This window comes from Carassius carassius, chromosome 16 (genome assembly GCF_963082965.1).
Source record: "Carassius carassius chromosome 16, fCarCar2.1, whole genome shotgun sequence".
Taxonomy (NCBI): Eukaryota; Metazoa; Chordata; class Actinopteri; order Cypriniformes; family Cyprinidae; genus Carassius; species Carassius carassius.
Window position 1 is genome coordinate 25,551,058 of NC_081770.1, and position 24,364 is coordinate 25,575,421.

Sequence of the window (24,364 nt, forward strand, 5' to 3'; positions counted from 1 at the left end):
AAGGCAAAGGACCCTAGGTTGAAATTTAGTTATATTAATGAAGTCACAAATGTTTGGACTGGATTCGGCAATGTGTGCTCTACATAAACAGGGTTCATGGCTGCATTTCAACTGCATTTTGACCTGATGAGGGGATTATAATGTTAATATAAGCTGGGTGAATAGTCGTTAAATCTCTCTCTCTCTCCCTCTCTCTCTCTCTCTCTCTCTCTCTCTATATATATATATATATATGCACAGTCTATAATATTTCATTGTGTTTTTTTTCCTCTTTTCTGCATTTTAGACGCTTTGTTGACACCAATCCTGAACGTGGATCGAAAGCAAAAAGAGGAAAAGTGACTTCAAAGAAAACTGGCCAAGTTGTCCAAAAAAAGAACGCCACTGTAAGCCCACCAGTTTCCTCACTTCTGCGACAGTTTCTCACTTTCAGACTTTGATTGGAACTTTGTTTAGATCCTGTCAGCAAGTACATTAAAAGTAATTATGATTACTGCATCGTTAATTCCATTTATATAATACAACTGCCATTTCTGCCATTTTGAGGTTCTATTCTTTAAATTTCTGAATTTTTTTTGTAAATTTGTTAAAGGTTAACAAGATTACTATATTATAAAGTGTTAAGTGTTGAACTAACATTTTAAATGTAAAAAAAAAAACAGCTGGCATTTCAGCCAAATGTGTTTGCAAAAGGCAAATGTCTGGTCGTTGTTTTTAAAATAAATGTTTTAAAACCCAGATAATGTTGTTGGTTTCTATTTTCTTGTTTAAAGTTCACAGTATAATGTTTTCCCTGTAAATTTTTTTTTTTTTTTGCTGTAGACAGTATAATTCCGTTAAATTGTGGTATATACTGTATTTTGTAATTACAGTGCAGTGCTGTAAATTTAGGATATACAGTATGTGGCTGGCAACCCACCTGCCAGTATTTTACTGTAAATTTACAGTACACCGGTTTACAGAACTAGTACTGTAAATTCTGATTGCAGTACTAGTTCTGTAAAAATACAGTATGTGGCTGGCAACCCAGCTGCCAGTATTTTACTGTAAATTTACAGTGAAAAGTTTTACAGTGAACCAACAACATGTTTATTAGATCCTGTACCCACTAAATTACTGAAAGAGTTGTTACCTGTAGCCAAAGAATTGATTCTCAATATCATTAACTCGTCGTTATCTTTAGGTCACGTCCCAAAACCATTCAAGCTGGCGGTTATTAAGCCTCTTATAAAGAAACCACAACTAGATCCTAGTTAACCGGCAAATTACAGACCCATTTCAAATCCTCCATTTATGTCTAACATTTTTAGAAAAAGTTGTGTCTGCTCAATTGAGCACCTTCCTGCATAAAAATTATCTGTATGAAGAATTTCAGTCAGGTTTCAGGCCCCACCATAGCACAGAAACTGCACTTGTTAAAATTACAAATGAACTGCTTCTTGCGTCAGATCAAGGCTGCATCTCATTTCTAGTTCTACTTGATCTTAGTGCTGCGTTCGACACCATAGATCATGACATACTCATAGATTTATAACAAAACTATACAGGTAAACTATACAGGGCAGGCTTTAAGATCCTACCTGTCCGATCGCTACCATTTTGTTTACTTTAATTGAGCGTCATCTCATTTATCATCAGTAAAATATGGAGTGCCATAAGGATCTGTCCTAGGTCCCCTTCTATTTTCAATTTACATGTTGCCCCTTGGTAATATTATTAGAAAATACGGACTTAGCTTCCACTGTTATGCTGATGATACTCAGCTATATATTTTAATGAGACCAGATGAAACTTCTAAATTATGTAAGCTAACAGACTGTGTTAAAAATGTAAAAGATTGGATGACAAATAATTTTCTCCAATTAAATTTGGATAAGAGAGAGATAATAATTATTGGACCAAAAAACACTACACAGAATCTTGTAGATTACAATCTGCAACTAGACGGATGTACTGTTACTTCCTCTACAGTCAAAAATCTGGGTGTTATATTAGACAGCAACTTGTCTTTTGAAAATCATATTTCCCATGTTTCAAAAACTGCATTCTTCCATCTTAGAAACATTGCCAAGCTACGAAACATTTTTTCTGTTTCTGATGCAGAAAAGCTAGTTCATGCATTTATGACCTCTAGACTGGACTATTGTAATGCACTTCTAGGTGGTTGTCCTGCTGCTTCAATAAACAAGCTACAGGTAGTCCAAAATGCAGCAGCTAGAGTCCTTACCAGGTCAAGAAAATATGATCATATTACCCCAATTTTACAGTCTCTGCACTGGCTACCTATTAAGTTCCGTATGTTACAAATTATCATACCTATAAGGCCCTAAATGGTTTAGCTCCTGCTTACCTAACTAGCCTTCTACCATGTTACAATCCATCACGCTCCCTAAGGTCACAAAACGCTGGACTTTTGGTAGTTCCTAGGATAGCAAAGTCCACTAAAGGAGGTAGAGCTTTTTCACATTTGGCTCCCAAACTCTGGAATAGCCTTCCTGATAATGTTCGGGGTTCAGACAAACTCTCTCTGATTAAATCTAGATTAAAAACGCATCTCTTTCGCCAAGCATTTGAATAATGTATCTTAAATTGTGAGTGTAGTTGCATTTGATCAAATGCGCATTTTTATTCTTTAGCTTGGGTTACACTAATTAATTTTACTTTGTTGAATTACCAGCTATGCTAATGATGTCTCTATTTGTTTCTATGTTTTGCCACTGGACATCCCGTGGTAACTAGGATTTACACAAGCTCCAGTCTGGATCCAGAAAACCTGAGAAGAGATGATGCTGACCCTCAGAGGACCTCAGATGATGCTAACCCTGAATCAACAAACATAACTAACAAATATTGCTACAAGAGTGACTGCATCATATAATAATTATTAATTATTAATAATATTAATAATGTTCATCGTCTGGCTGACTATGTCTTGTATTAATTTATCTAAAAATCCTGTCATACGTGCATAAACTGATAGTCACCACTTATAAGCTATTACTAAATATTGTAGAAACATAATTTTCTGTAAAGTTGCTTTGTAACGATTTGTATTGTAAAAAGCGCTATACAAATAAACTTGAATTGAATTGAATTGAACTCCTCCACCTTTGGATTTACCAGCCTCGGCTGTCCTGTCCATCCATAAAACAGAGAAGTTTTCTGATGGCATTACAGCAGCATCCGGGACCAAGGGCAAGAGCAATTTTTCAGACGAATAAAGGATGTTACAGTCCCTAATGTCCCATTGGAAACTTGTCCTGGCTCAAAGATCGTCCATCTTATTCTCCAGAGACTGGACATTGGTGAGCAGATTGCTTGGTAGAGGAGGGCTGTGAGCTCTTTTACTCAGTCTGTTGTGGATCCCAGCGCGTTTCCCGCTGTGTTTCTTGATCCGTCACCTCGGGTGGTTATTCAGGTGGCCATTGTTCATCTCAGCGCTCCGGAGAATCTCAGATGGCCACGATGGATTGAGGGATAAAGTGTCCTGAAACAGGAAGCGGTGTCCAATGTCCAATTGTTCCTTTGCCATAAGTGACCAGTGCAGAGGTTATGTGTGTGAAAAGAGAAAGCAAAAGTAGGTCAAAAAGTAAATAAAACCTAAATCTAAGCAGAGCGACTTGGATGGCAACCGGATTTGGCGGCGCCATCTTGGAAAGTTACAATTCCAAGATGGAATACATTAATACATTGACAACTAATTTGTATGATTTACGAGGTGGACAATTCATACAAATGTGTAAAACCTCACTCGTATGAATTTGTATGATTTTTGCTAAATCATACATATTTGACAATCAGGGCCGTCCTTTGGGCAGTGCAAGTGGTGCAGTCACACTGGGCCCTTTGGCGAACAGGTCCTTGCATCAGCTAAGGACGGCCCTTTTCCCAATTCGTATGAATTCATATGAATGACCTACCCCTAAACCTACCTGTCACTGCGTACTAGAAAAATTTACAAAATCATACGAGTGAGGTCATATAAATTTGTATGAAATAGCCACCTCGTAACACACATTCAAATTAGTTATGAGATAGCTTTGCAGTTCAGCAGTTTCTCTGCTGCCTTCTGTAGGTCACTGATGATAGCTCACCACAGAGAAAACACCAGCATATCTAGTTTAAAAGTAGCCTAATGTATTTAGACTTGTACATGTGCTAATGTATTACTTTAAAGTAAAGATTTGTGGATATGCATTATACTGACAGGCTTCTGGTTTTGTTATTGAAACTATCCTGATTTTAATAATTTGCATTGATGGCAATAGTTTTCTGAAGAAGCATATAAGACAAAGAGACCCTCAAAGAAGTGAAAAGGAAATTTATGAAATCTGTCCGCAATCCCAGGATCAACTGAGCAGAACTCGGCGAGTGATAAATCTCCACTTGACCGTCAGTATTGAGTCACTTACTTTTATGGCACTGGAGTTAGGAGACACTCCAAACTCAAGAGAGAATTCCACAGGAGCTGAATATATAGTACACTTCAGTGTGTCAGTGTAACATTACTGATATTTGCTATAAACATGGTACATCTCTACATGAGGTTACACGTGGCTGCCTGGTTTCACACCTTGGTCTTGTAGGGGGACCTAATACTTTAAACAGTACTGTGAAGGTTTAGCTCAAGGACCCTTGTGAAACTGGAAGTAGGCTGATGTTTGTATGATGGGGGGGGGGGGGGGGAGCAGGGGCCGCCCAGATCACAACCACAAGTTGTGATCTGTTTGCAAAGACAAGTTCACACTTTAAAGTATATGATTTTCTAAACATGTACTATGATGTTCTATGGAAATACAATGCACATGAATCAAAGAAACACTTCCATCTAATGCATCAATGCGTGAAACTTGACTTTTATAAACAATATTAACCAAACTATATGGAACACATTTTCTATATTATTTTAAATCCTTATATTCCATCAAACCTTCTTCAAAATGGAATAAGTATAATAAATAATTTTGTGTTCTTTTTCACTTTTTCTTTTCTATTTTCTTTTACTTTTACTCATGAGCCCTGGATTTTTACCATTTACACTTTGAATATGAAAAAGCTTTTTATGTATTTATTATTATTATTATTATTATTATTTTAACAAAGCCTCTGAGAAAGACACTATAGATCTATGTAAAACGGCTTTGACATTTGGCATCTATTGAAAGTGATAAAACATTCAGAATGAAGAGCGCTTAACAATATCAAATGATTTATATGTACAGTAGACCTAGTACACAAACAGCCAGCAAGATGCAACGCTGCACGGTTTCCACTTAAGGTTTAGACAACTGTGAGAACTGAGATACATGAATCTATAAAGATACCAGAAAAACTGCTCTGAGTCTAAGGTTAAACCTCTACTCTAGACAAAGTTGACAGACCCTGTTTGTCATTGGCTGTCAACTGAACAAACAAGCGGAACATTTTTATGGTTTTGGTTTAGCACTTCAGTTTAGTTTAACCACACTGTGGAGCTTGTACATTTATATGCAGTGTTTCACACAGGCCTATATGCACACATAAAAAATACATACAATTTCATAAGACTAAATTTTATTTATTATGAATCTTTTTTTATTCAGTTTACTGTATCCGATAACGGCGTCTGAGTTTATACAGCCATGAACACATTAATAGAGATTGTGACATTATTTAATTATGCTAAAACTGCATTTTACATGTGATTTTATTTAAATAAAATCATGTTTACATTATATATTTATATGTTGTTTATAGTTATACATAATATAAATAATGTTTAATAATAAAATAATGTATTTCCATCCAAATTATACTTACAAAGGCAAAAACAACACAAATTAATAATAAAAACATTTTTTATTTATCTATGAACAATGAATAAAAATTTTATACAGATTAATTTATACAGGCATTAATTAAAGCATGTTAACAAAATAAACAATTCTCTCTCCTACAAAAAATGTGGAAATCTTTCATATATTTCTACATCTTCTGGGTCCAACAGCATTGAAATCTGAACCCAACAGGCTCCTCAAAAACAAAACAGATAATATTCACATTCTCTCTTTTAATATCATTCTATTTGTGTCAAGATATAGTATTCAGAGGGACCAATGTATGATAGAAACATTGACATCGACAACAGCTAACACGTTACAATCACAGATATTGCAAACAAAGGTCTTCGATTATGAAAACAGGCCAACTAGTGAAAAAAAAGTATTTAAATACATATTTAACATTAACCCTCATGCGTTGTTGGGGACGTTTTCATCCACTAGGGGGTAAAGTTAAGTCTTATGTTGGCCACAACTTTCTCTGTGTTTCTATGGAATTATATTTGCTTAAAAAAATGAATGTAACTTTATAAAACTGAACGTAACTTTTTCATAAACTCAAAAATATGCCATTACAAAAGAAGAAAAACACAATGAAAATGAAAAGAAATCTCAGTCACACAAATTTAACAGGCTCTTCAAATATGCTTCATTCTTTGTTAATGTTTTTCAAAGATTTGTTTTCGTTAATCGTTGATTCTGAATGCAATACGTCGTGCTTTGTATTACTAAATATTATGTAAATTATATTTGACCTTCGATCATCTCAGTCTGTAAAGATGAGCTCTCAGGAGAGACACGGAGCGGCATCATCATGTCAAAGATTAGTAACAACATTGGCTTTGATGCATTGTTAGTATTTGTGCAGCATTAGATTAATTTTTTTTCTTCCTCATTTATTGTTCGTGGCTGTTTTTGCCCCATTGACTTCCATTATAATGACATTTTTTTATTGCAAAGCCATGACACCATATAATCATGCATTACTGTAAAAATAAATGATTTCTCCATCTTCATCGATAATTCTTTTCCATTTACGTAAAATCTCTCGCTTACGCATATCTCTCTCCCCCAACAGTGCTGAAATTCTGGTTCACACCCTGGTCACCTCTCGCCTAGATTATTGCAACTCACTCCTTTATGGTCTACCTGACAAATCCATCCATAAACTACAACTAGTTCAAAACTCTGCTGCCCGTATCATTACCAGAACCCCTTTTATCAGTCACATAACACCTGTTCTGCAGCAACTTCATTGGCTTCCCTTCAAATATCGCATAATTTATAAGATTCTCCTCTTTACATTTAAAGCTATCAATTATCTTGCCCCTCTCTCACTGAGTATCTCACTGAGCTCCTCCATATCAAGATACCCACCCGTTCTCTCAGGTCCTCTTCTTCCATTCAGCTCATCCTCCCACATGCTCGTCTGGATACCATGGGGTTTAGAGCTTTCAGTCATTCAGCCCCACATCTCCGGAACTCTCTGCCCCACTACATTTAAAACTCCACATCCATAACCACTTTCAAAACTCATTTAAAAACTCATCTTTTCACACAAGCATACTCTCTTTAATTTTTTATTAGTTTTGACTGTAAGGACAATAGTATTATGTTATCATATCGCTTGTTTTCGCTGATTCAGTGTTTAATGGATTGAGTGTTTTATTGTTGATTTTGTAAGGTGACCTTGAGTGTTGAGAAAGGAGCCAATAAATAAAATAAATTATTATTATTATTATTACTGATTGTTGGTGGTTTTCCATGTTGGAAAGAGGTGGAATTTGTAATTTTACGGTTGATCTCTAGGTGGACCATTAACCCTTTAGATAGGCCTAATAGTGAAAAAAATAAAAAACTTAATTTCTGGCTTGTATATAGAGTTATATGGAGTATAAAAACATTGTCTGTGTGTGTGTGTGTGTGTGTGTGTGTGTGTGTGTGTGTGTGTGTGTGTGTGTGTGTGTGTGTGTGTGTGTGTGTGTGTAAGAGATTCTTGATTGTTGGTGGGTTTCCCTGTTGGAAAGAGGTAAGTTTTTGTATTATTTTTTTTAAAGTTTATCACTAGGTGAGACCATTAACCCTAGTTTGTGAATGTGAGAGAGAGAGAGAGAGAGAGAGAGAGAGAGAGAGAGAGACCTTTGCTCACTTACCTTGCTGTATCTGAAAAAAATCTAAATAAGCACCTCAGCTCTCAGAACTACATGGAGTAAACAATAAAAAAGGTTTGTTTATACACCTGCTGCCTTTTGATGGTGAAAAGTACAGACCAATCAAAAACAAGTGGATTTAAACACTTGCATGCCACCCTGCTGGTCATTTGATGGTGAGAAGAGCAGCAAGCAACATGAGAAAGGGCTTGACTTGTACCGAAATTTTAGAAATGGTTGTGCAGCTTGACCCCTCTAGCGAGCTGCTGGATGTATCTTCTCCCTCTGACACCACAGACTCAGAGTCAGATCCTGATTTTGTTGTGGCACCCTCATCTTCCTCTCCAGCTTCTACTGAATGCAAGTAGGATTCAGAGGATCCTCTATCTGGGTGGATTGGGAGAAACGGCAAAGTGTGGTTTTCCACCAACGTGGAGACAACTCACTTCCTTCTGCCTGCCAGAGGCGTTACTCCAGGGAGTTAAGCCATCGCGAGGGTCCAGTGTGTGTGTGAGTGTGTGTGTGTGTGTGTATGTGTGTGTGTGTGTGTGTGTGTGTGATAGAGAGAGAGAGTGAAAGAGAGACCTTTGTGCACTTACCTTGATGTAACTGAAAAAAAATCTAAATATGCACCTCAGCTCTCAGAACTACATGGAGTAAACAAAAACAAAGTAAGTGTATTTATGCACCTGCTGCTTTTTGATGGTAAGAAGTACAGATGGCTTATGTGTGAAATCTTTTCTTGAAGGTAAAGCCAGTTAAAAACCTTAAAATCCTCCAGTGCTACACGTTGATTTTTCTGTAAAAAAAAAAAATCTACTTTTTCTTTCAGATTTATGAACATAATTTATTATGAACCAAAATACAACACCAACCTCAAAAAACTGCAGCTCGCTGGAGGGGTTAAGCTGCATAATCATTTCTAAAACGTTGGTACAAGTCAAGCCCTTTTTCGTGTTGCTTGCTGCTCTTCTCACCATAAAATGACCAGCAGGGTGGCATGCAAGTGTTTAAATCCATGACCTCGTTTTTGTTTAGTCTGTACTTACCACCATTATATGGCAGCAGGTGTATAAACATACTTATATTTTTATTGTTTACTCCATGTAGTTCTGAGAGCTGAGGTGTATTTGATTTTCTCAAATACATCAAGGTAAGTGCGCAAAGGTCTCTCTCTCTCTCTCTCTCTCTCTCTCTCTCTCTCTCTCTCTCTCTCACACACACACACACGCACACACACACAAAATATAATATGCTGTTATACTCCATAAAGCTCCATATACAAGCCAGAAACTAAGCTTTTTTTCACAGGCCTAAAGTGTTAATGGTCCCACCTAGTGATCAACCGTAAAAAAATAAATAAAATTACCTCTTCCCAACAGGGAAAACCACCAACCACCAAGAATGCATGATTTTATGGTGTCATTCAATCGGGCAAAAACGGCCACAAACAATAAATGAGGGAGAAAAAAAAATAAATCTAATGCTGCACAAAAACTAACAATGCGTCAAAAACTTGACAAAAACTTTGACAAGCCCAAGACTGTGATAAAAGGTAAAAATATATCCAGCCACAATCACTTTTTATATTGAAAATAAGTAATTATGTGTGTTTTTCCCCCAAATCATAACATAATTTATGAAATTGGCAATTAAAGAGTTAAAATCTTGGATTGTTTTAAACATTTTGTAGTTTTGATCAGGACTGAGGTTGATTAATAGATTTATGCAAAAAAAAAAAAAAAAAAAAAAAAATCTCTGATACATTTTTACAGCATTTTAATTTAGTGGATGTTTTCATCCCGAACATAAGGAAAGGGTAGTTAATTTGAACAACACACAAGGGTTAAGCAGAGGTTTCATACATTATGATGACATTATGATATTATATTATTATCTTGTGGGACTCCCTAAAATATAAATGCAGCTATATATACAGTATATACTTTCTATTAATAAGCCATTTGAATATATATTATATATTTTTGCCCATTATTACAGTAATTTGAGATATACTATAAATGTAAAGAGTAATGTAAAACTATGGCTGTCAATACATTCAAATAATTGTAAATCTTTTTTTTTTTTTTTTTACTTCTAGGTCTTTTCCATCTTTAGAAAGCAGAATGAAGCAGTTACATTATAAAACTGCAGCACACTCTTTCAAATTAAATCTTTTTAATTCATTTGCATTTTTTTTAAAGGTTTTTACACAGTATAATGCATGTACTGTATGTAAGACTGGCTTGTACTCAGATGTTTGCATGAGCATCAGGAAAGTATCATAAGTTGTAATCATAAAATGTTTATGATTTTGGCTGCTTTAGGGCAGCATAAGTGCTGTCGACCTGGCTGGTACAATTTTTTTTATGCAGCTTGGTAAAATCGACTTCAGCGTACTAAAAAACAATGAAGAAAACAAAATGAGCATCTTAGGTGCAGTTGTCACTAAAGCAAAATTTTCTAAATGTTTTCAAATATTATAGTTGGAATAATAGGTCAGCATGAATCCCAGTTTACAGAAATAAATGTTCTAATTGTTAAAGTTATGATGGTGGTTACCTGTACTTGGTTTAGGTCCTGTTGTTGTTCTATAACTTGAGTCTGTTGTCGATCAGTGTTGAGTTGTTGTGATCGTTCTGGAGATCTTCTTTTTCCACCAACAATAACTTTTACTACTCCGAAAACGAAACAGTGATTTCAGTATTTAATAAAGGTTGTACTATTATTTCTTAAATTCTAACGTCATTATGTAAGTCACATGAATAGCAAAATAACAATAAAATAGTCAAAATTAAATAAATGAAAATATCATCGTAATAATATTTTTACAGATGGCCAAAAATAACTCACCGATCAGTACAATGAGCAGAAGTCCATTCATCAGAGCAGATATGATGATAATAATCTGACATTGTGTTTGATTCTGATCAATAAACTCCAGCACTGTCCGACTGTGACACTCAGTTAGTTGAGCTGATTCTGTAAGAAAGTGCCCACAGTCTGTTAAAATAACAGTTGTTGCACTGATGGTACAAATGTTGTGATTCTGTCAACTTGAAAACTGTGATAATATATGAGAAATAATGTATGGATATAATTATGTTTCTAAAAAAATGGAATCAGTAAGTGACAAATGTATAAGTAGTGATTAACAATTTATTGATCACTTCAAGAGTAAATGAACTCACCGTTGAAGTTTATTCTGGTGCTGTTGCTGAGTTTTGGAGGTATGCGTGTGTTCATACAGTAATAAACTCCTAATTCATCAGCAGTCACATTATTAATAACCAGACGATGTTTAAACTGCACTGAATATTTCTTTCTGAATGATTTATAGAAGTAATAAGGTGATGTTGTGGTTGATTGTAGAATGACTGTTGGAGGATCTGCTGTTTTCAGTAAAATCCAATAAACCTCATTTTCATCAAGATCACAGTTTATGGTCACATTTGATCCCGGGTCAGTTAATAGATCTGACACTGCATACTGACAACAGATTAATACATCTGTAAGATAATAAAAAATACATAAGCAAACATGATTAAGAATACCTGCTAAAATGTATATGACATAAATATATGACAAAGTAGATGCAAACATACATATAACAAGTAATAAACTCACAGAGCTGAAGCTGAAGGATCTTCATGTTGCTGTGAATAAAACAGATAAATATAATGAAACCTTTCTCACTCAGCAACTCTACAGCAGCTCTGAAGCAAAGACAGAAAGAAAGAAACCTCCCACATTGGTCAAAGTCAAGTTTGCTCTGTCCACACTGTACACCTTTTTTAACACCTAATGCCCCGCCACGATCATCACTTCATTTATCCGATGTAAGCACGTTCATTTTCTGTTTTATACCCATTGTTTTTCAAACATATTTGATTATTACATGTATTAAACTGTATAAAAAAATAAGCCCTCCTTAATAATTAAAAAAATAAAGAGTTGAAGAGGGGTCTAGCAGAATTGGCCTGATTGTTATTATTATAGATTCGATTCAATTCAAATTTATTTGTATAGCGCTTTTTACGATACAAATCATTACAAAGCAGCTTTACAGAAAATTATGTTTCTACAATATTTAGTAATAGCTTATCAGTGGTGACTGTCAGTTTGTGTACGTATGTCAGGATTTTAAAATTAATATAAGACGTAGTCAGCCAGACGATGAACATTATTTTCAGCAAATGTTATATGATGCAGACACACTTGTAGCAATATTTGTTAGTTCTGTTGTTGATTCAGGGTTAGGATCATCTGGGGTCCTCTGAGGGTCAGCATCATCTCTTCTCAGGTGTTCTGGATCCAGACTGGAGCTTGTGTAAATCCTACATAGAGAAACAGATAGAGACATAAGATTCAAGATATTTTTTATTCGTCACATACAAAATTATATATAGCATATATAACCAGCAGTGAAATGTGAGTAAAAAAGCACCACGCTGCCCCGTGTGAGGCTTGAACTCACGACTTTAAGATTATGAGACTGACGTGCTGCCTAACTTTGGACTACCTGTAGCTTGTTTATTGAAGCAGCAGGATAGTCCAGACAATAGACAATAGTCCAGTCTAGAGGTCATAAATGCATGAACTATGCACGAACTAGAAAATTATTGGTCATCCAATATTTTACATTTACATAGATACGGTAACTAAAACCGAAAACCAGAATCTAAAAAAAAAAAAAAAATAATAAAAAAAATGCTTGTAATAAACACTAAATACAATATATATAAATTTATATAAAAAACAAAAGCTTATTTCAGCTGGTCTCCAAGTAATTTTAACTTTAAATTTAATATGACTGCAATTTAATGACCAAGCCCAAGGGTGTTAGTGATGCAGCCATTTTAACATGTACAGTAGAAAATCATACTAGAAACAGACTTTCAGCTTTACATCCTCTAGAGGGCAGCAGAAGCCATGTTATTTTTGGTTTTCGTTATAAACTCTGAGATACTTTACTACGTGTTTCTTGTTGTCAGTAATAAAAAAGTGACATGACATTCAGCCAAGTATGGTGACCCATACTCAGAATTTGTGCTCTGCATTTAACCCATCCGAAATGCACACACACAGAGCAGTGAACACACACACACACACACACACACACTGTGAGCACACACCTGGAGCAGTAGGCAGCCATTTATGCTGCGGCGCCCGGGGAGCAGTTGGGGGTTCGATGCCTTGCTCAAGGGCACCTAAGTCGTGGTATTGAAGGTGGAGAGAGAACTCTGCATGCACTCGCCCCACCCACAATTCCTGCCGGCCCGGGACTCGAACTCACAACCTTTCGATTGGGAGTCCGACTCTCTAACCATTAGGCCACGACTTCCCCTAATAATAATAATACTACTACTACTACTACTACTACTACTACTACTACTACTACTACTACTACTACTACTACTACTACTATTAATAATAATAATAATAATAATAATAATAATAATAATAATAATAATTATAATAATAATAATTATAATAATAATTGAAACATATCTGAAAAATACATCATAGCTATTTTGCCAATATGCCTAACTAGTAAACCTAATACAAGCTGTAGGCTAAGGTCTACCCCTTTGTTTATTTATTTTTTGTTAAGTTTCTCAGAAGATCACACATTTCTGAATAACTGTAATCTCTGCATTTGTATTCATGTCACATGACACAATGCCCACTGACCCATTTTTTCCAGTTTTTTTTTCTTCCCATCAAATTGACAAAGAATATTACCATCTCACCAGCCCTTTCATCTGTCACAATAAAATTTACTGAGAGAAACTATGACACAAATCTTTCTGGATTGAGCCAACATTTAACAAGAAAAAAAAAAAAATCACAATACAGGTAATCTTTTATTTGTAGAAAATTGTCAACTTTTATTTATTGTTTATGTATTTACTACTTTGAGGAGAGAGATAGTGCTTTTTCTGTTCTACATCTACTGATAAACCAATCTGAAAGACAAACTCTCTCTCTCTCTCTCTAACCTGAAAGACTGCATTCAAAGAGGAACAGAGGCTTCACTACCATATTCATGTACTTGAATTATAATTTTTCATCAAGATTGACTAAGTAACACTCAACACTTCCCCTTTATAATGTATAAATTCAAGAATTACACTTTTATAATTCAAAGAAATATCAAGAAGGATACCACAAAATGTCCAAACTGTTTTCCACGAGGTTCTTTTAATGTATAACAGCCTAAACAATATACGAATCTTCAGTTTGGAGATTACAGGAGGAGTTATTTAGGTGGCCAGAAATAACTCTCTGTAACCTTCTTGTAAAGTAGCACTGATATTAATTTTTATTGATTACAGTTATATATCATTAAATAATTAAACTAAACACCATATTTTTCTTAGCTGATTTATGAACATGTTGTCTGATGCCGCTTATTTCAAATGTAAAACTAATAGAAAATGAATACTGTCTATTTCATAACTTTAGTATCATAACTACATTTCTCATTTTAATATTTCTTATTTTCTCATGAAACAGAAAGCAATAGTCGGATGCTCTAATAGCTGTCTGAAAATCAACATAGCAAAGATAAAATAGAAGCCAGAAGCAAAGGGTGTCACTATAGTTTCTAGCCCCCCTGAACAGCATATTGACTCGGTAGTTGTGTTGGGAAGAAATTGTGAAACTGTGACTGTTTTACCAAGGAATATGATTTTAAAGAAATGTAAAGAAATTATCTTAATTGCTTTGCTAAAAAAAGAAAGAACCACAACCAAATTGTTCTTCTACAAACCGTATAACATATATATACAAAAAAAAAAAAAAAACTAAGGCTGATGATAAACAGCTTAAGACTTTAATTATAAAGTAGTAACTCACAACATATACTAGGTCTTAGTAGCAACATAATGAGGCCTTGTGTAAGCCTACATTATATTAATTTAGCAGATGCTTTTATCCAAAGCAACTTACAGTGCATTCAGGCTAACATTTGTTGCCTAACATGTGTTCCCTAGGAATTGAACCCACAGCCTTTTGCGCTGCTAACGCAATGCTCTGCCACTGAGCCACAGGAACACTAATTAACAACAGTAATGGAAGAAAATCTTTGACTATACTGATAGAAACTTGCACATGAGTAAAAGTTTTTATTTGTTTAGCAAATCAGGATTCAGATGACATCTTCTTTATTTCAGGAAATGTGATCAACGGCTGCAGAAATGTTTTTCCAAACAATCAAACAGGTCACACATGTATCTGTCTATCCAACTAATTTTATTATCTAGGTAGAAGTAAAACATGTTTATAGCTGAACATTGAAATTGTGTAACACAAAAGAGCAAATTACTGCACAAAATTGTAGATTGAAGACTTTAAGGCATTAAAAATCACATTACTGCTTCAAAAACTCCTAAACTTGAATTCTAAATGAAATTTAAAACTGTATAATCAGCGTATCTTCACTCACTATATATTTACATTTTCAGATACTGATCCATTTTAGTTTAAAAAAAATCCAAATCATCAGTTATACTGTACCTCATGTTACCACAGTTTTTATATATTAAACATTTATATATTGCATTTTTTAGAATTATTAATTACAGAAACTGTGCAGGAAATATAACCAAAAAAAAAAAAAAAAAAAAAAAAAAAAAAAAAAAACAGAAACTAAAAATATATAATTATATAAACAGAATAAATCAATGTAGAAATATTACAATGCAGTAAATATTTTACATGAATATTAAATGTGTTATTCAGATGCTCACCTTTGTTTATCAGCACTGCAGACACACAGATGAAGCGGAATCTAGAAACAGAACAAATCACTTTGTTTATTTTCTTGTAGCTCAGTCAGATCATCACACAATCAATCGGCTCGTTTGAGATGATCACATGATCACCACGAGGTGCATGCTGGTTAGAAAATGACTTTGTTGTGTTCATATATTCTTGTGAGAGCCAAATGGTGTATTTTTTAGAGGAAGCTTCAATTTGGCAGCTGCACAAATTAAAAGCATGATTGGAAACATTGATGATACTGATGATGAACTTAACACACATCGGCTTAAAACAAGAACAAGAACAAGAACACAATTTACTTATTCATTCCCTCAATGTACTACAACGTGCGCACAATTACTATTGCGTTCCCTCGATTTACTATTTCGTTCACTCGATTAATAAATTGTGTGCACGATTTAGCAAATCGAAGGAACGCAATAGTAATCGTGCACACATTCAACCCATTCTCACTCCAAAGGATTCAAAAACCGAAGCATGGTCAAGCGCCCCTAGCGTCACTTTTATGACGCCAAATGTGCCTTTAGGCGTCGCAATATCGACGCACTACGACCTTCATTGCTTTCAGTGGGAAACTTTTGGCGTCAGGATTTCGACGCGAGGACATGAGATGTTTATCGCTATGAAATCACGTTCAAGAAGTCTCATTCAGCACACATCGCGATACTTGCCACCAGTTTAAAAGTGGCACGGGTTGGGTGAGTAATCGTAAATACGCTCTTTTAATGCCTTTTATAAAATGTATTCTGTCTTCTTTATTAATCAGATTAGCGCCATATGTTTAATCGCTGTATTACATCGGTCATCCGCGGCTGTCTTTGAGTTTCATTGCGTTTAAATAAATGAACACAGCTGCTAACTGGGGTGATTAAACTCTATCGGTCACGTGACGTGCCATAGACCTTCGATCCGTTTTATATTAATTTCAGGTTTAATGATGTAAGTTGTATTTGTAGTAAAATCATGGTTATCACGACACTTACAATAGTAATAAATTAAATGAATAAAACACAGTAAACGGGACATTTACCATGTTTTTACCACAGTAACTGTAGTTTTACTATGGTATATTAATAATCAACACAACAATACAATAATCACTAAACCAGCTATGTTTGTATCACTGTAATGTTAGTGTTTTTTTGTGCTTTTATATGACAGATGTCACAGTAATCATATGTTCTGTTCCATGCTTTTAATACCTTTTAATGTAAATAAAAAAAATAAAATAAATAAATAATAAAAAAAACTTATTTTTCCATCCTGCAGTTCATTCGTATCAGTTTATATCTAAATATTTTGCTCACAGATCATTATTAACATTCTGTATATAATTCAATTTTATTTTCTCTGACTCTCCCCTTTTTTATTATTTTTATTTTTAGCTGAAAAGACATAAAGGCAGTCAGCCCAGTGGTGTTTCTTGAGAGGTATTCCTTCAGAAATGGAGAAGACAGAAAGCTGCGGAGACAGACATTTGCAACAGTAAGTCTGTGATAGTTTGTCTCTTTTATCAAACATTCCTGCTGTTATCATTTGTACAGCATTTGTTGTTTCTTAAACTGTTGCACTGTCCAAATACCCACACTTGACCACTTGATTACTTATTTGACGTCTTTCCTGTATTTGACCTAGTGTTCGAGTGAGCATGATGACCACAAGTGTGTGTCGAACTTTTCATGACCTGATGACTGTGTTTCCCAATCCTGGTCCTGGAGAACCCCAGCACTGCACGGTTTTGGTGTCTCTCTTATCTGACAAACACACTTTTGAGGTCTTGGAGTCTTCACTGATGAGCTGATGAGTTGAATCAGGTGTGTTTGAAAGGGAGACATCTCAAATGTGCAGTGTTGGGGTTCTCCAGGACCAGGATAGGGAGCCACTGCCTTATGGGACACACTTACTGTATGTGTTTACAGAGATTTTTAATATTTAATTATCAATATTTCCACATACTGTACATTGGACAGCTTTCCGTGCCCTCTTGTGAGATCTCGGCAAAAAGTCTGACGATTTATTCCAAAACACGATGCATGATGGGATACACTAAGCGTTGTATAGTGCTCCAGAGCAGTATTGGAGAGGTTTAGTGTGTGTTAAGGACGCTGTGCTTTGGCATTATTAAGACCAGGGACAGTCTTGTGCACACACTGTCACGTACACACACTCTCAAGTGGCCAAGACTGCAAGTGTGGGTATCTGGACAGGGTCAAAGTCTTAAAAATGAACCCTAAACACAGTCGCACATCACAGTCTTAATAATCCAGTTTAACACTTGTATAATATTGTCTCATCTGACACTATCAAAATAATTCATATGACTATAGCTTGCTATTAATTACTTGCTTTTAATAATGGATGCATTTAACATTTAATTATACAGCATCTTTACAGAGGCTGCTTTTATGGTCTAAACAAAACCCAGTGTAATGTATAAGTTGAATGTAATTTAATAATATTTCATTTCTTTCTGTCTTACAGGATTGTTGCAGATAATGCTGTCCTTCTTTTTCAGGTCTACAATATCGAGCTCAACAGCTCTTTTAAGAGCCAACCCTCACAAACCTCCCTAAAAACTAAAAGAGCTATTACTGAGACTCAGCGAATCTTGCCATGATCAGCTCTTCCCAGGTACATTTGTTTAGAGTTTTTTTTGAATCAACATTTACTCATCAAATGCTCTGGTCTGAATCTTATTTTAAATTAACTTAAATTATGTTTAATGAACAATATTAATTGCACACAGAGTAAGTAGAGATTATCTTGTTTTACAGAAGAGAAGGAAGACCAAGGAAATGATTTGCTCAGGATGAGGAATGAAGACGGCCATCTTGTGCTCAAGCAAACAGAAGTCCTCTGGTATGTGTGTGTTGAAGCAATGCTGTGTTATGTGTAACAGCACTTTATGATGATCTCTCATGGGACTGTTCATGTCAGCTGTAATTATTCTTTCTAAGGTTTATATATATATATATATATTTTTTTTATACTATTACAATTACAGCATGTTACCAAAGCCAGGCCTGACTAAAGCCACACTGCACAGACTAAAACACATTTGTGAGAGAAGTCAGGAACTTTGGAGAAAGATTCTAGAGGAAAAAGACACATTTACTGCAGCAATAGATTAATTATAGAGTCTCTGAGAACTACACATGCTAATGGAGTCTCATGAGCAAGTCCTTTGCCTCTAACTTTTTCTTAATTCTTGCATAATTAAATTGTTTATTGCAGTATTTTAATTTGTACAGATGGTCTCATCAGCCAAATGAGGGGTTCTGACCAAGTGATGCTCTTGAACGGAGTGAAAGAAGAGGATGTGGTAAATTGTCTTCAAAGAAAAAGCTTCTCAAAAGGTCTTAAAGCAGCTTGAAGAATCGTAAGTGTACATATGTACATATGACAAGGGTCATAGTTGCTCACACTGCTACAATCACACAGAACATAAGCTGAGCTCTCTGTCCATTAACAACTTCATCTGGATTGTTTGTTTCACTTTGACCAGGTCTGGGATGTTAGGACTGAGAGATCCTCTGGCTGAGAACAAGCTACACCACATCGGTGCTGGATATCAACCACAAACTGTTTCCAGACACAAGAGAAGAAGATTACGATGGGGAGATGAAACCAGTTTATATGTGATGATAAGGAATCATTATTTCCTGAAACAGTATCACATGTCTTATATGTATCACATGCTCTGTATCACAGTTGACTGGATGGGATTGTGTGACTTTTAAGGATATTTCATCACTCATCTGTGTGAACTGATTAATATATGAGGTTAATGTATTTTTTATGATAAATAATTATTTTCCTTGAATCTTATTTGTCCTGATGCTACTTTATCATCTTTATAGTCTATGCTTCAATAAAATGAAAATGGTGAATATTGTGTTCTGAAGATTCTTGGTAAATACATCATTTTACTAGGTAAGCTCATATGTGTTTATTTTAGACTTGGTAAAACTACATATTATTAATTATTGGCATTATTTTTTACTTAAGACAGAAACATTTTTGATCGGATTAATAACATCTGGGACATCAGTGCACCAGAAAGTTATTTTTTATATTTTAGTAACAAATATGCAAATCTTTTGTGAAATAAAGGGAGTTACGAGATTAATTATTTTGCATTGCAAGATGGTGCCATGGGCTTTATTGTTACAAACACTTGAGGGATAACTGAGAATGTACCAGGAATGATCAACGTGGATCTTGTACTGTATTCAAACCAAGAGCATGCACATTACTGATGTCCAGCATCTGAGGAGGACGATACGGGGGTGAGGAGGACATTTTTACACTGATTTTTGCTAATTAGTTTATATATATATATATATATATATATATATATATATATATAAGGTTTTCATTTCAAGGTTTTACTGCCCTTCTACCCCCGGGGGCCCAGTAGCACCCCCTGGAAGAGCCCAAAACTGTACATTTCAAATGATTGTAAATCAGAGTCCAATTAACGTATCAAAGAGAAAATCAGCAGGATTAGTACTTATGCTATGCTGATAAAATAATGTTGAACTCAGTTTTCAGAAATAAATGGAAAGCTAGCATAAAGGCATTTTAAATATTGCTCACTGTAAAATACCACATTTCACCCTGCCTCTCATATATATTAAAGAGGTTTGCACATTGAACATATTTAGATAACCAGTTTTCCTTAAAATAAATAATTTATTTCGTTTCGTTAATAAAAAGTTTTAAACTACATTACCCACAAGCCTCCGTCGTTCTATCTATGGAAAGGCAAAACTAGGGGCTGTTTTTCGTAGTTCATTGAAGTTATGCACAGGGTTAGGGATAGGATCTCGCTAAAGATGTAATTTTTCTCAAGATATAGCAACACTTCATTGTTGACTTAATATATTACTAATGTGATGATAGCAGCAAAACATACTTTTTAACATGATGCGCTGTTTAATATGGGTTAAAAGATAGTCCAACCACAGACTGTCCTGAAAATTCACAGCCAATGACATCGAAGCTGAGCAGCGGCGTCACACTTCCTTATCCATTTATGACAGATGTCTTTCGTTTTTCGGCCATTTTCGGCTGAAGGGATAGATTCGGTTAACAATAGATAATATTTGCTACTTATTAGATTCTGTTTTATTAACGTCTACACCTTCCTCCGTTGTTCAGCTTGACAAAAATTGGGCAATATTGATGTGCACATCCCCAGCAGTCGCAGTTGTATCCAACAGATAGATTCCTCTCATTAAATATGACACATTTTTAAGATTTAGATTTTTTTTTTTGACCAAAGACAAATATATTACATTGTGTTTTAAAGTTAAAATTGTTCACATTTGTGTTTCTGTGATTTACCATTCTCTACCATTTGAACTCTAGGAATAAAAACAAAAAAATAAATGAATGAACAAATAAATACATAAAGCATAATGAACATGCATAGTTTTGTAAGGATCTTCCAGTATTTATTGATGTCAAACTCATTTAAAGACAGCGTGCCCAAATTACAGCACTGCATCCTCTGTCACCAAGCTCGTTTTTGCCACCATAAAAAAATAAAAAGGCAGTTATGTTGTAAACGTTAACTGTTTTCAGCATGCAAATGAAAATGCCTTTATTAAAAATCAAAACGTAAATACAGTATGTCTTTCAGAGAACACTGGAAAAAGATAAATTTTCTTAAAAATTAAATTGACCAAAATGTTATACAACACAATGTAAATATTTCAAACTCACAAAATAACATCATGAAGACATGCAAATCAAGTGTGCAATGTCATCTATAAAACTCTATCAGCACAGCATCAAATAAACACTGATTAGCCGAACAATGGAAGACAGGGAAAGTGTTCAGGAAAACAAACACCTGCTACCTTTGACAATAACATCATTAATTCACTTCATGACTGGAACTAGGGGAGACTGTGTATGAATATCTCCTTTACTAAAACTCCTGATGAGAACTGATGCTTTTTTTAATGATAAAAGCATTAGGAAGACACAGAGTATAGTTTACTGTATGAAGCTTGGAAAAGAGCTTTATCTTATATATGCTTTATCAATGCGAAAAATACTATTTTTAACTATTGTTTTCATCACTGGTTCTGTAATGTATTCATTATAAGCTTAATTAAAACAAAGTTACATCTTCTGCAAAAATCAAACCTCTGCAAAGTCTAATCACTGATCCAGGGACCATTTCTGTGTGTGCGGGGGGATAAAGAGTTAACGAGGTGAGTCCTTGTGCATGATGGAGAACTACAGTGTTATCTGCAAACAATCCTGTAAGACAGAAAGAAATGAAATATTATTAAATTACATTCAACTTATACATTACACTGGGTTTTGTTTAGACCATAAAAGCAGCCTCTGTAAAGATGCTGTATAATTAAATGTTAAATGCATCCATTATTAAAAGCAAGTAATTAATAGCAAGCTATAGTCATATGAATTCTTTTGATAGTGTCAGATGAGACAATATCATACAAGTGTTAAACTGGATTATTAAGACTGTGATGTGCGACTGTGTTTAGGGTTCATTTTAAAGACTTTGACCCTGTCCAGGGTCACTAAACCTCTCCAATACTGCTCTGGAGCACTATACAACGCTTAGTGTATCCCATCATGCATCGTGTTTTGGAATAAATCGTCAGACTTTTTGCCGAGATCTCACAAGAGGGCACGGAAAGCTGTCCAAAGTACAGTGTGTGAAATATTGATAATTAGATATTAAAAATCTCTGTAAACACATACAGTAAGTGTGTCCCATAAGGCAGTGGCTCCCTATCCTGGTCCTGGAGAACCCCAACACTGCACATTTGAGATGTCTCCCTGTTCAAACACACCTGATTCAACTCATCAGCTCATCAGTGAAGACTCCAAGACCTCAAAAGTGTGTTTGTCAGATAAGAGAGACACCAAAACCGTGCAGTGCTGGGGTTCTCCAGGACCAGGATTGGGAAACACAGTCATCAGGTCATGAAAAGTTCGACACACACTTGTGGTCATCATGCTCACTCGAACACTAGGCCAAATACAGGAAAGACGTCAAATAAGTAATCAAGTGGTCAAGTGCAAAGATGGCAAGTGTGGGTATTTGGACAGTGCAACAGTTTAAGAAACAACAAATGCTGTACAAATGATAACAGCAGGAATGTTTGATAAAAGAGACAAACTATCACAGACTTACTGTTGCAAATGTCTGTCTCCGCAGCTTTCTGTCTTCTCCATTTCTGAAGGAATACCTCTCAAGAAACACCACTGGGCTGACTGCCTTTATGTCTTTTCAGCTAAAAATAAAAATAATAAAAAAGGGGAGAGTCAGAGAAAATAAAATTGAATTATATACAGAATGTTAATAATGATCTGTGAGCAAAATATTTAGATATAAACTGATATGAATGAACTGCAGGATGGAAAAATACATTTTTTTATTATTTATTTATTTTATTTTTTTATTTACATTAAAAGGTATTAAAAGCATGGAACAGAACATATGATTACTGTGACATCTGTCATATAAAAGCACAAAAAAACACTAACATTACAGTGATACAAACATAGCTGGTTTAGTGATTATTGTATTGTTGTGTTGATTATTAATATACCATAGTAAAACTACAGTTACTGTGGTAAAAACATTGTAAATGTCCCGTTTACTGTGTTTTATTCATTTAATTTATTACAATTGTAAGTGTCGTGATAACCATGATTTTACTACAAATACAACTTACATCATTAAACCTGAAATTAATATAAAACGGATCGAAGGTCTATGGCACGTCACGTGACCGATAGAGTTTAATCACTCCAGTTAGCAGCTGTGTTCATTTATTTAAACGCAATGAAACTCAAAGACAGCCGTGGATGACCGATGTAATACAGCGATTAAACATATGGCGCTAATCTGATTAATAAAGAAGACAGAATACATTTTATAAAAGGCATTAAAAGAGCGTATTTACGATTACTCACCCAACCCGTGCCACTTTTAAACTGGTGGCAAGTATCGCGATGTGTGCTGAATGAGACTTCTTGAACGTGATTTCATAGCGATAAACATCTCATGCCCTCGCGTCGAAATCCTGACGCCAAAAGTTTCCCACTGAAAGCAATGAAGGTCGTAGTGCGTCGATATTGCGACGCCCAAAGGCACATTTGGCGTCATAAAAGTGACGCTAGGGGCGCTTGACCATGCTTCGGTTTTTGACGCCTTTGGAGTGAGAATGGGTTGACACATTTTAGTACATTGAGGGAACGAATTAGTAAATCGTGCGCACAATTTATTTATTTTTTTCTTGCATGTCATGTGCGGAGCTCCGTACATGTTGATCTTTCAACTCTAAATTTCCTGCTGTTGTTTGCATCCAAGGAAAGTCATTTGGCATTCTCTTTGGGATCTGCTGGAGTTGACTTTACACTGTCTGTCCAAAAAGAAGTCAAACACTCTAATATTTTGTTGCACCACCTTTGGCTTTGATTTCATTGTGCTTTCGTTGTGACATTGTTTGAACAATGTTTATTTCCATCTAGAGTTGCATTAATGTTTGGCTGAGATATTGATAAAGTCAACTCCAGCACATCCTCAAGACTTTCAAAGGGTTAAGCTCAGAA

The 24,364-nt window shown here is 35.1% G+C and overlaps 2 long non-coding RNA genes across 2 annotated transcripts; one reads left to right on the forward strand and one right to left on the reverse strand.

Moving 5' to 3' along the window:
* The first annotated feature begins 17,121 nt into the window (after positions 1-17,121).
* LOC132159176 (uncharacterized) lies at positions 17,122-19,132 on the forward strand. The gene is made up of 4 exons (XR_009437818.1): positions 17,122-17,242; positions 18,273-18,388; positions 18,532-18,616; positions 19,009-19,132. It is a non-coding gene; the product is annotated as an uncharacterized LOC132159176 (long non-coding RNA).
* Positions 19,133-21,887: 2,755 nt separating this feature from the next.
* Positions 21,888-23,058, reverse strand: LOC132160022 (uncharacterized). Its single transcript, XR_009437931.1, has 3 exons — positions 22,941-23,058; positions 22,597-22,775; positions 21,888-22,033 (listed from the first exon to the last, which is right to left on the reverse strand). It is a non-coding gene; the product is annotated as an uncharacterized LOC132160022 (long non-coding RNA).
* Positions 23,059-24,364: the final 1,306 nt, after the last annotated feature.